The following is an 11,819-nucleotide window of genomic DNA, read 5'->3' on the forward strand; positions in this document are numbered from 1 at the left end:
GGAAGAACATCTCACCTCTGACAGGGCAGCACTCCCTCAATATCACGTCACAGGAGCAGGACCGAAACTAAACATGACCACCAGCCAGAACGGACCACAGGTTTGGACAAAGAGGTGGGTTTTAAGGGGTGTCTTAAAGGAGAAATTTAGGGAGGGAATTCCAAAGTTTAGGGCCCAGGCAGCTGAAGGGAAATCTAATGGTGGAGTGACTAAAATCGGGGATTCTCACAAGGCTAGAATTGGAGGAGCGGAGATAGATTGGAGGGTTGTGGGGCTGGAATAAACGGACTACGCCCTTGATGGATTCATACCACGTGTCCCAAATGCACTGGGACACCAAGTGGGGCCAGAAAACAGAGCCTCATTAAGCAAATTTTTACCAAGACTATTCAAAGTCTAACTCTCATCATTATACCATGTCTGATACCCTTAACTCCGATCAGATTACTTCACCACCAGTGACAGGTCTCTACCCAGCACCTTCCAAACCCACAACCTCTACCATCTAGAAGGAAAAGGGGAGCAGACACATGGGAACACCACCACCTGGAAGTTCCCCTCCAAGTCACTCACCATCCTGACTTGGAAATATATCGGCCGTTCCTTCTCTGTCGCTGGGTCAAAATCCTGGAGCTCCCTCCCTAACAGCACTGTGGGTGTACCTACACCACATGGACTGCAGCGGTTCAAGAAGGCAGCTCACCACCACATTCTCAAGGGCAACTAGGAACGGGCAATAAATGCTGGCCCAGCCAGCGATGCTGACCGCACAAGGATAGGAAAAATTAATAGGTTTTGTAAAGCAAGTGCCGTGGATGGCGACAGTGACCCATCTCTGGCTCCTGGTTTGGCAACGCCTCAACTTTAAAACTCTCATCCTCATTTTCAAATCCCTCCATGGCCTCACCCCTCCGCATCCCACTGATCTCCTCCAGCTGCAAAACCCTTCGAGATCTCTGCTCTCCCCTAATTCCGGCCTCTGGCACATCCACGATTTTTGTTTGCTCCACCAACATTTATCCCTCTACCAATGTTTATTGAAAGGTTACCTGCTCGTTATCACATGGCTGTTTGCGGGATCTTGCTGTGCACAAGTTACCTACCACATTTCAACAGTGACCACATTTTTTTTTAAAAGTCCTTGTCCGTAAACTGTTTGAAGACATCCTGCAATTGCACAAGGTGCCACCTACATACATGAATGAGGAGTGAGGCCACTCGGCCCCTCAAGCCTGCTGTACCATTCAATAAGATCAGGGCTGATCTGAATGTAACCTCAACCCCACATTCCCACCGACCCCCATACACGTTGCAAAGGGTCAGGATCCAAACGCAAAACGCAATGTAAATCCCGCTTTACTTTAGGATTCTGTACCTATCTTGCTCCATTTTAATTTTAGAAAAACTATTCAAGTGGATAACGGCAAAACTTTCATACAACTGAACCCATAATCCGGAGAAGCTCAATCTTCACTGTGGCAGTTTGAGAAAGTGTGTTTTTTTGTAAATTGTGGTCTTAAAGTGACCATGAAACTCTGAAGAAGAGCCACACGGACTCGAACCGTGAACTCTGTCCCTCTCTCTCCGCAGACGCTGTCAGACCTGCTGAGCTTTTCCAGCATTTTCCGGTTTTTACTCGTGAAGCCGGAGGATTGTTTAAAAACAACCGGTTCACCGGTGCCCTTCCGACCACAGCAACTTGCATTTATATAGCGCCTTTAAACGCGGTAAAGCGTCTCCTGGCTGCTTCTCGGGGTGCCCGGCACCCCTCAACCGGTCTGGTCTCCGCTGGGAGACGGTCTCTGCTCCGGACGGACCCTCCCCTCTGGTCAGAAGCGGCCGGACCGCCCCCCTCCGACGAAGGGGCTTCTCGCCCAAAGCGATTCTCTCCCCCACCCCCCACTCCAAGACAACGAACACCCTCTCCACGTGTCTGTTCGAACCCACACACATACCCGCCCCACTTTGGTTTCTGTTTTAGTGGCAGGTTCGCGCCCCAGTCAATGACTTAACCCACCAGCCAAGCCACAAATGCAGAGTGACCAAAAAAACTGACACATTCGCTGTATCGATTCTCAGTGACCAGAGTCATTCGTTTATGAAAAATTATATATTACACACACATGTAATTTTTTTTTCCATGCAGCTTTGCATTGCCAGCCTGTGAGTGAGCAGGAGGACTGGACTCTCTCTCTGCCTGGTTATTTTTTTTAAAAAGCCTCTCTGGCTTTTCCAACAAGCCCTGACCCTCCTGCCATCTCCCTCCAGCTTCCTTTACTCTGGGAGCTGCTGTTCCAGAGCTTCTCCCCCCGGGGGAAGCTGCTCCACTCAGACCTGCAAACACCGCCTCCTCCTCCTCCCCGCCACCAACACCATTAATGCTAAGAAAGAAATTTTTAAAAACCCCCTTAATACTGGACGGGGAAAGGCGGTGTTGGGTTGGAGGGGAAAAAAAATTAACTACAAAATGCAGAACAATAGTTTCCAGCTGCAGACATTGCAACAAATAAAATAAGGAACTAGCCCCAAGACGCTGCGTTGCGAAGGGACAGGGTCCCAGTGCAAAATGCAATGCCTGGGGGTGAAGCATCATTTCTGGGAAGGTGGGAAACGTTGCATTTTATTACCTGCCAACGCCTCGAAAATTGCTTGCGCCATCTTGGAGCTTCTCTGTTGTGTTTGAGGCTGGGACGATGGGAAATGGAAGAAGCCGAAATCCTCCCTGTCTGCAGGAGAGCGGCCTGTCCACCAGAGGGAGCAGCCGACCACAGAAATCCTGGCTTGCACTGGAGCAGGCCTCCTGCAGGGGGTGCTCGCAGCCCCAGTCCCACCACCCCACACTCCAACTTGTTAAAAATTACTTTTATCAAAAGACTAAGAGAATAATTTCAGATTCTAAAAGTAAAATAACATTCAGGACTTCTTGCCCCATAACAACTCCCTTTGGCCTTGCAGCATGAACCCCACCCTCCTCCCTTTCACGAAACTGTTACATCTCTTAATATTTTTCCAGTTTCTGCTGATCAACCTGAAACATTAACTCTGTTTCTCTCTCCACAGATGCTGCCGGACCTGCTGAGTATTTCCAGCATTTTCTGTCCTTATTTGGGGATATCTGCAGTAAATTTTCCTTTTGCAACATTTAGAACTCCAATAGCCCCCAACCACACACTAACGTGATCAACCACACCCCATCACCAACACAACCAAACAAGCAGCCAGGACCCCTTGGCCAATCACTCCCTATCGCTGCAGCTTGGTTGGGCAGTGACAGAGTGGTATTGTCGCTGACTAGTATCCCGGAGACCCAGGGTAAAGCTCTGGGGAGCTGGGTTCAAATCGCATGATGGCGAAATTTGAATTCAAAAATTAAAAGTCCAATAAGTAAAAACCCATCTGAAATCTGCCATCTTTACCTGGTCTAGCCTACACGTGACTCCAGACCCACGAAAGGACAATTAGGGATGGGCAATAAATGTTGGCTTAGCCAGTAACACCCACATCCCATGAATGAATAAAATGCAGCCCTACCTTTACCATCCCCTCTCCTACAAAGCAATAACTTCATGTGCCATTTAAAGAGAGCAAACTCTCATATACACAATTTACACCCCTTACACTAGCGCAGTAACCCTCCTCCAGTCCTACAACCCTCCGAGGTCTCTGCGTTTCTCTGGCTCTTAAGCTCTTGTCCATCACTGGCAGCTGAACCTTCCACTGTCTCAGCGCAAAGGTCTGGAACTTCCTCCCTAAACCTCACCTCTTCTCTACCCCTCTCCTTTTTTAAGGTGCCGTCCTATAACTCATTTTTCCCAAGTGTTTGGCTCCCTGTCACAATATCTCCTTTTTTGTCTGATAATGCTCCTGTCTCTTGGAACATTTTACCATGTGAAGTGCGACATAAATGCAAGTTGTTTTGTTTGTAAATGTGGTGCCATATTTTTCCTACATATTCCTCGAGGTTTCATCATATGACCTCCAGCTGCCCCTCCCCCACACTCCCACCGCTGGCTCCAGCTTTAAAAACTCCAACTTTGTCGGGAACTCTGCTGGATGGATCCTGTTCCACCAGAAGGTCTGCTGATCTGACACCTCTCCTCATTGGTGCACACTAGTTCCAAGCTCCACGGAGCATTAAACTTTGAATCTTGTTGCTTATCTTCAAATATCTTTCCTGGTCCTTCTCCTACTATATCTCTCATTGAAGGAGAACCCTGCGATTTCCCACCCACCCTGGTATTAGTGCCCCTTCCTATTCAAATTTCCCTCCTTGACGGCGGAACCTTCAGTTGTTTGAGCCTAGCTCCCTGGCAACCCCTGGGCCTCTCCATCTCCCCGACCGAGTTTTTGGTCAGCTCAGTTAACCTCTCCTTTCCCAGCTCTCGATGACAGCTTTCCTTATGTTCATCCGTGGAGCACCTCAGGACATTTCGTTACAGGCTGTATCAACAAGTTGTGGCTGTAGTGTTTGAACTTTGCCCCACACCTTTCCCGCTGACATGTGGCAGGTCCCTCCTCAGCCTTTTCTCCACTTGGGTTTCCTGATCTTTCTGAATAATTTGGGAGATGACACTCAATTAAGGTGGAAAACTGCTGATCATATTTATTGGCAAGAATTAAAATCTTGCGCAAAGCGGCCACAAAGTTAGCTAAAAAATGTAACATCGTTTGATCTGACAGCGCAGCAGGAGACTGTTCAGCCCATCATACCTGTGCTGTCTTTTTCAAAGAGCTATCCAACTAGTCTAGTTCCTGAGTCCACATTCTAAGGAACATTGCCATCCCCCACCTCAGACCCCTATTGATTACAGACCAGCCTCCCCTCACAGCCTGAGAGCTGCCTCTGTATGCATCACCCCTGTCTGCAGTGCACCAGCAATATGCTTATGGGAACCAATTTTGGGGGAGCCTCTGGATTTTGGCTGCTGGCGCTCTGTCCCAGCGCACAGCCAATGTCACCCACGAAAACAGGTCAAACTGATTCTCTCCCTGATAGTTTGCAAACAGCTCAGTGAGCTGCGAATTTCTAGCTTATCTCTGTCTGATTTTTTGAGGAGGAATGTCACACTTATCACTTTTCAGTTCTCTGGTACATGGTTCCTTTCCATGGAATTTTGGGAAATGATAATCAGATCGTCTGCTGTTTCTTCCCTAACTTCACTCTTCAGATGTTTAATACCATTTCACACTAAAAAAAAACTTCCATTAACTGTATTGTCTTAGAACCAGAGAATGGTCACTGTTGTAGGGTGTTGGATACTGTTCAGTAGGTCTTGATAAAGTCTTCATAGTCTTAAGTAGGTTAACTCTATGTGTTTATTAACTACAAGAACAATGTACATATCTACAGCAAGGGGTTCAAGCTAAAAGCTGTCTCCGAGCTTGGTCGTGCACACGGCTCTGTCCAACACTGGACTGATTCTGAAGTGTGGGTTATGTGTTCTTTTACATCATTGTGTGGGCGGTACTGTGCTCAGTCCCATGTTAACCCTATATGTGCCAGGCCCTTATGCTACACACCCCACCCTGCCAAGTCTTTATTCAATGTACTTCAAGTTATTCCAGTTTGTGCCATGTATTTACATCATTATTATTACCCCATTTCCCCCCTTCAAGCTTCTGAGTTTGTGGATTCAGGTGATCTGGGAGCCTTGTAACCCTTCCATATCAGGACTGTCGGGGGAGTGCTACGCTTTGTCATTGCAGCTAAACTCTGTTGATTTGGAGGTTGTTCAGAAATCTGGGTATCCCTTTATCCTCTTTCTCCATCACTTGGCTTTGAACCGCTCTTTGTCGGCTTAGTAACTGGTGTTCCACGCCGCTTCTTGTGGGCTGGACGAGGTATTGTGCTCGTTGTTTGTTTCCTCTTCGTCCTTTGTGGTGTGGGTCATCGCGATGTCCTCTGTGACAGAAGGTGACCATTCCTGTTAACAAGGATGTGGTTTTTTTCAGTAAGCTCACCTTTGCATTTGGCTGTGGTGGTGTGCTACCAGCAATGGACGGCTGCTACTAGGTACCAGCACCGTCTGTGGCACTGCCCTGCTGGCCGGGGGTTGCATTGTTTGCTCTGTGGTCACAGTGTTGACCTCATCCATTGGCGCAATGGTGTTTCAGCCGCTTGAAGGCTGCCATGGCCACTGACCTTTTAGCGCCATTCTTCAAAGGACTGACCTATGTGTAGTTGCTTAAGGTTGTGCGCGAGTGGAGTGCTTACCATACTCCACAGCAGCCACCGGTCCCCTAAGTCACTGTACCTTCCAATGATGACGCCATTGTTAAGGTTGAAGTGGCTTATAGTGTCAGCCGGATCATTGTGAGATTTTGTGATATGTTAAAGATGACAACATGGGTGTCGGATTGTTCCCTGCATCGAATCCTGAAGAGATCTGTGCTCATAACAACTTGCTGTCACCTTATTCCTCCTGGACTCTTGTAGCTACGAGGTTATCACTGGCACATTGCTGCATCTGCCCGTTATCCTCATGCGGCTCATCCCCCTTCAAAGTCCTCCTCATCCGGAGAGATGTCTAACTCTTCCATGTCTCCCTGTGGCAACCTATCCCCCCTTTTACAGCGTTAGGTTGTGCTGAATTACCATATCCCTAGACCAGTGAAGGCGCCTGAGTGTCTGTCTTTCACTCATCTCCATGCATGAGCTGCTTCTTCTATAGACCCTTCATCATGCCAAATGTCTTTGTGGATTTAGTCCCTCCTCATCAGCATCTGGGAGTTCCTGGGCCTTTGCCAGCTCTTGTTCCCTGGGCTGTGCTAATTGGCAACAGGCCCTTCTGCTCTTCAGAGACAGTGGTGTAGAGGTATTATTGCTGGGCTAGTAATCCTGAGGCCCAGGTCAATGCTCTGGGGACTTGGGTTCAAATCCCATCACAGTAGCTGGCAGAATTCGAGTTCTGTTAAAAACAGAATCGAAAGTTAGTCTTGGTCATGGTGACCACAAAATTGTTGTTAAAAAACCCAGCTGGTTCAGTAATGACCTTCAGGGAAGGAAATCTGCTTATCCTTACCCAATCTATCTGCCCTACATATGATTCCTGAACCACAGCAATGTGGTTGACTCTGAAAGCAATTTCAGGGCAATTAGGGATGGGCAACAAATGCTGGCAATGCCCATATCCCATAAAGAAATCAAAGCTATCAGGAAGGCAGTGTTGCCTGCATTCTCCACTGGAGTAGGCCATTTGGCCCTTCAAGCCTGCTCTGCCATTCATTATGATCATGGCTCCTGCTTTCCCCCCATACCCTTTGATCCCTTTCGCCCCAAGAGCTATATCTAACTACTTCTTGAAAACATACAAGGTTTTGGTCTCAACTATTTTCTGTGGTAACAAATTCCACAGGCTCACCACTCCCTGGGTGAAGAAATTTCTCCTCATCTCAGTTCTCCATATCCTCAGACTGTGACCCCTGGTTCTGGACTCCCCCACCATCGGGAACATCCTCCCTGTATCTACCCTGTCTAGTCCTGTTAGAATTTTATAGGTTTCTATGCGATCCCCCCTCATTCTTCTGAACTCCAGCGAATATAACCCTAATCGACTCAATCTCTCCTCATATGTCAGTCCCGCCATCCCAGGAGTCAGTTGGGTAAACCTTCGCTGCACTCCCTCTATAGCAAGTACATCCTTCCTCAGATAAGGGGACCAAAACTGCACACAATATTCCAGGTGTGGTCTCACCAAGGCCCTGTACAATTGCAGCAAGACATCCCCGTTCCTGTACTCGAATCCTCTGGCTACGAAGGCCAACATACCATTTGCCTTCTTTACCGCCTGCTGCACCTGCATGTTTACCTTCAGCAACTGGTGTACAAGGACACCCAGATCTCATTGCACATTCCCCTCTCTTAGTTTATAGCCACTCTTCCTTGTATCTGAATGGATACAATTGAGCAATCAATGGTAGCTCTGTGGAATGGCCTTTCTCCGTATACAAGGCAGGAATGCAGTCTCCAGTCCTTGACTTTCCCTCAGTCTGCACATTGCATAGCAAGGCCACCTGTATTATCCCAGAGTATGACAGGCAGCTGAGCTTTCACCTCAGACGTGACTGCACATTCACAACAAGGGCCTTCATTAGGGTCAAAAGACTCGAGTCTTAGGAGCTGCAGTCAGCCTCATGTTGTTCTTCAGTGACAATAACTATGGATTCCCAATCCTTGTGTGCTTATGTCCTGACTGCAAGCATGGCGCTTGAATGCCATGACCAGTGCACTGGGAATATGGAGCCTTGTAGAGCCTATGCTGCCTCTGTACAGCAGGCCCTTGATTTTTTGACTCTACCTCCATTCTGACATGCCACTTAAAGATCAGTTAAGACCGTTTACACCACAGCGCCTAAACGTCATGGATTCTTGCCTGAATATGCACCATTAGAAAAGGAGCCAAGCTCGTTCTCTGTACATTAGACCCTCGGGTCCAGCACTCAGCTGAGTCCATGCTCTCCAGGGTTTGGGCGGAACAGTTATTGGGTGCCCCTTCAACCAGCCAAAAATTGCTGTGCTGAACTCCTCCCACACGCCCCGAAACCCCTCCCCCATCGATTATTTTCTAGTTTGTTTCTCGAATGGCATTATTGTAAGTTGAGCTCAAAAATGGTGCTGCCAACCTTTGTCTGGAGACTAGCTTCCAACCTCCCCCACCAAGATTCTCCCATCATCCTCCATTTCACTGTATCCTAATTCCCATTCCTCCTGTCACTATCCAGCCTGTTAACCTTGACCCCATCGTTATCCGTGGATATTCCTGTTCTCCCCTTGAACCCTTTAATGTTGATGTCCCCATGCTGTGTGTCAACCTGACTTCTCCCCTTCTCGAGATCACATGCACCCTGACTTTTCAGGACCCATCCCCCCACCATGAGACCATCCAATCCCCTTCCGCGATGACTCTTCAGCTACCGACATACAGGATCTAGATGCCTCCCTTGAATGTTACTGTGCCCCCTGCCTCACAATACCATGACTCGAACCCCAGGACAAAATGACCGTCACTGCCCAGACTCAGATGAAGACATGTGTGCCATGCAGAGCCCTCTAACATAGCCTGCACAGCCCCAGGACAGCCTCTGCAATATGCCCCCGACAGCATGCCCTCAGCTCCTGGACAGTCCCTGACTTTTCCTTGGACAGTCTTATAATTCACACCCCAGGACAGTCTTTCATAACTGTACCCCTTAGTCCCTGTTTAGTCTCTCCCCTCCCTTCCTATGTTCCACCAACCGCCCCCTCTCCCCCGACCAGTCCTGCCTCCATCTTCCCCCTCCCGCTGGTATTGCCTCCCATGCACAGCCTTGGCACAACTTGTCATACAGACACACAAAATCTCACAGCAACACTCTTAAAGGTAGGTGAAAGCAGCCTCTACTGACCTTGAAGTTGTTAATGAAGTGAAGCTCACCAGGTACCCTCCACTTATAAAGGAACATAGGACGTAGGAGCAGGAGAAGGCTATTTGGCCCTTCGAGCCCACTCCACCATTCAATAAGATATGGCTGATCTGTTGTGGTCTCAGCTCTGCTTTCCTGTTGGGGAACAAACTGTTCTAATCAACCACTGCTGGGGCATTAATTTGGAGGGGGAATGTAATTCCGGTGAGTTGGCCTTTAATGAGCATTCATGAGATGCAAGAGAATACAAATATGGTTCCCAACATAGATCAGTAGGAAACTTGACCTGCCTTTAACCCAGCATCAAAGTTGGGAGAACAAAATTCCAAACTAATTTCCCGCTGGCAGGAAACTGGCTTTTTCCATTACACCAAATTTAGTGCCACCACTCACCATGATGCCTGCTGCTGGCAGAAGTGGAAAATACCGCCCGCTGTCCTATCAATTACATTGCTAAGGATTGTTAATGTCAATTACATTGCTAAGTTTAAGAGAACCCAGTGTCCCAGCTGTCCCTGTTTCTATGTGGTTTTGAACAAATATAAATAGGGGATAGCTGGGACACTGGGTTGAGTTGGAGGAGGGCTGTGAGACTGAACAAGTCAATAAACTCTCTCAGTAAAGGAAAGCTCTGTGTCTTGGCTTCAGCTTCACCAAACAGCTTGGGTCCTGTTCACATTTAGCATTAGCTGCCACTCCCCTCAACAGATATTGTGTCCTTTACAATATGGAGTAAATATTTGCTGCCTAATATCTAATGTGACCCAGAAACTCTGAGACCAGGAAGAAGCTTTAGTGTGGATTCTGGCTCCTGCAATCTCCTGTCATGTGCATTAGCCTTTCTGTATTGAAGTCAGGCAGAAAAGCACTTTAAGGGAGATGAAACTCAATTGTAAACCACCGAACTGGTTTACTTTACATGAAATATATGAATAAATAAAATACTGCTTCCACAGCACAGTTCCTCAAATTCCTGTCACTTCACAGAAATGATAAAATGTATCCCTGCAAAAACTCAGTTTCAGTCTAATGGCTCCTAAGCTAATTCAAGGAAGGTCTACCATGGAACTCTTGCATTCATCACTTGACTGGCTAGATTGAGCACTCTATTACTGTCAAAAATACTCTTCTATTTTATTGACCTACTTGGTGGGAGAAGGGGGCTGTCACATTTTGGAGCATACTTGCAACTACTTTGGTCAAAAGGCCTGTTGCTATGGGAGGAGGTTTAACCTCCAAAAAAGGGTAGATTTGGGTCAGGTGGGATGTAAAGATCTAAAAAAAATCTCAAACCTGACCCCAACACACCTATTTAGCTTCAGTATAGGTGGGAAACCAACCCAGCGGCTAAAGGGAGGCAAGGCTGTTTCGTGGCAAAGGTGAGTGCCTTTACAGCACTGCTTGTGGGCCAGGAGAAGCACAATTGGACACCCACTGGGGCTGTATATTGTATCCCCCCCCCCCTACCAATCTACAACCCCCACTCAGCTGTAGGCTTCCTACTTGATCTAAGCCTGCAGCCCCCTGAGTGTTGCCCACCTGACAACAAGCAAAATCTATCAGTCAGGTGGGCTTCCTCACAATGAACGCGCGGGAAATAAAAACTGTACACTGTGATGTTAAAACTGCACAGGATGCGGAAAACCCCTCCTTCCTGTCTTGCTCACAAAACCCATCCCAGTAAATAGCAAAATAAAATTAAAGAGTTATGCATTAACCATATTTCAGATATAGATGGGAACGTGGGGGGAATACTGCTGGAAATATTTGTTCAATACTCAGTCAATTTGTTGCTTTTGGAACAATGGAGGAAGGATTACTGTGTCTGCTTCTGGGTAAGGAAAGGAAGCTGATGGGCTGGATTTTGTACGGCTGATGGGGGTCTCACTCACTGATCGGAAAATCAGTGGGGAACCCTTGTCAATTATGTAGGGGAGGTCCAATGGAATCCATTGCCCTTCAGGCACTTAAGTGGCCACTTTTGGGCTTTCCTCGTGATTGAGGTCTCCGGTGACAGAAGTCCCGCCTGCCAATCAATGGAAGCGACAGTTGCTGTTGGCACTGCACCCAACAGAGGCCCAGGAACACCATGGGATCCCAGACCAAAGGTGAGCGAGGGTGGGATGGGGGTTGCAGGACTTGGGGTGAAGGGGGTTTGTAGGCAAGGGCAGAGAGATGGTTTTCAGCTGCTACCCCCTTCCCGATGCCAGGTCTCCTGATCAGGCACAGAATCTAATTTACATCCTGCTGCCATCAGCTGGGAATCCTGCATCATCCACTTCCGCTCTCCAACTTAATCAGGGGACGTACTCCCGCCACTGGGAGACTGACGTGAGGTCTCTTCTACGATTAAGAGGGCCTAGCCACCATGGTTCCCGCTGTGATGGGCTGCATACAATCCAGCTCTATATCTCTGG

Source organism: Cetorhinus maximus, chromosome 13 (assembly GCF_964194155.1).
Source record: "Cetorhinus maximus chromosome 13, sCetMax3.hap1.1, whole genome shotgun sequence".
Taxonomy (NCBI): domain Eukaryota; kingdom Metazoa; phylum Chordata; class Chondrichthyes; order Lamniformes; family Cetorhinidae; genus Cetorhinus; species Cetorhinus maximus.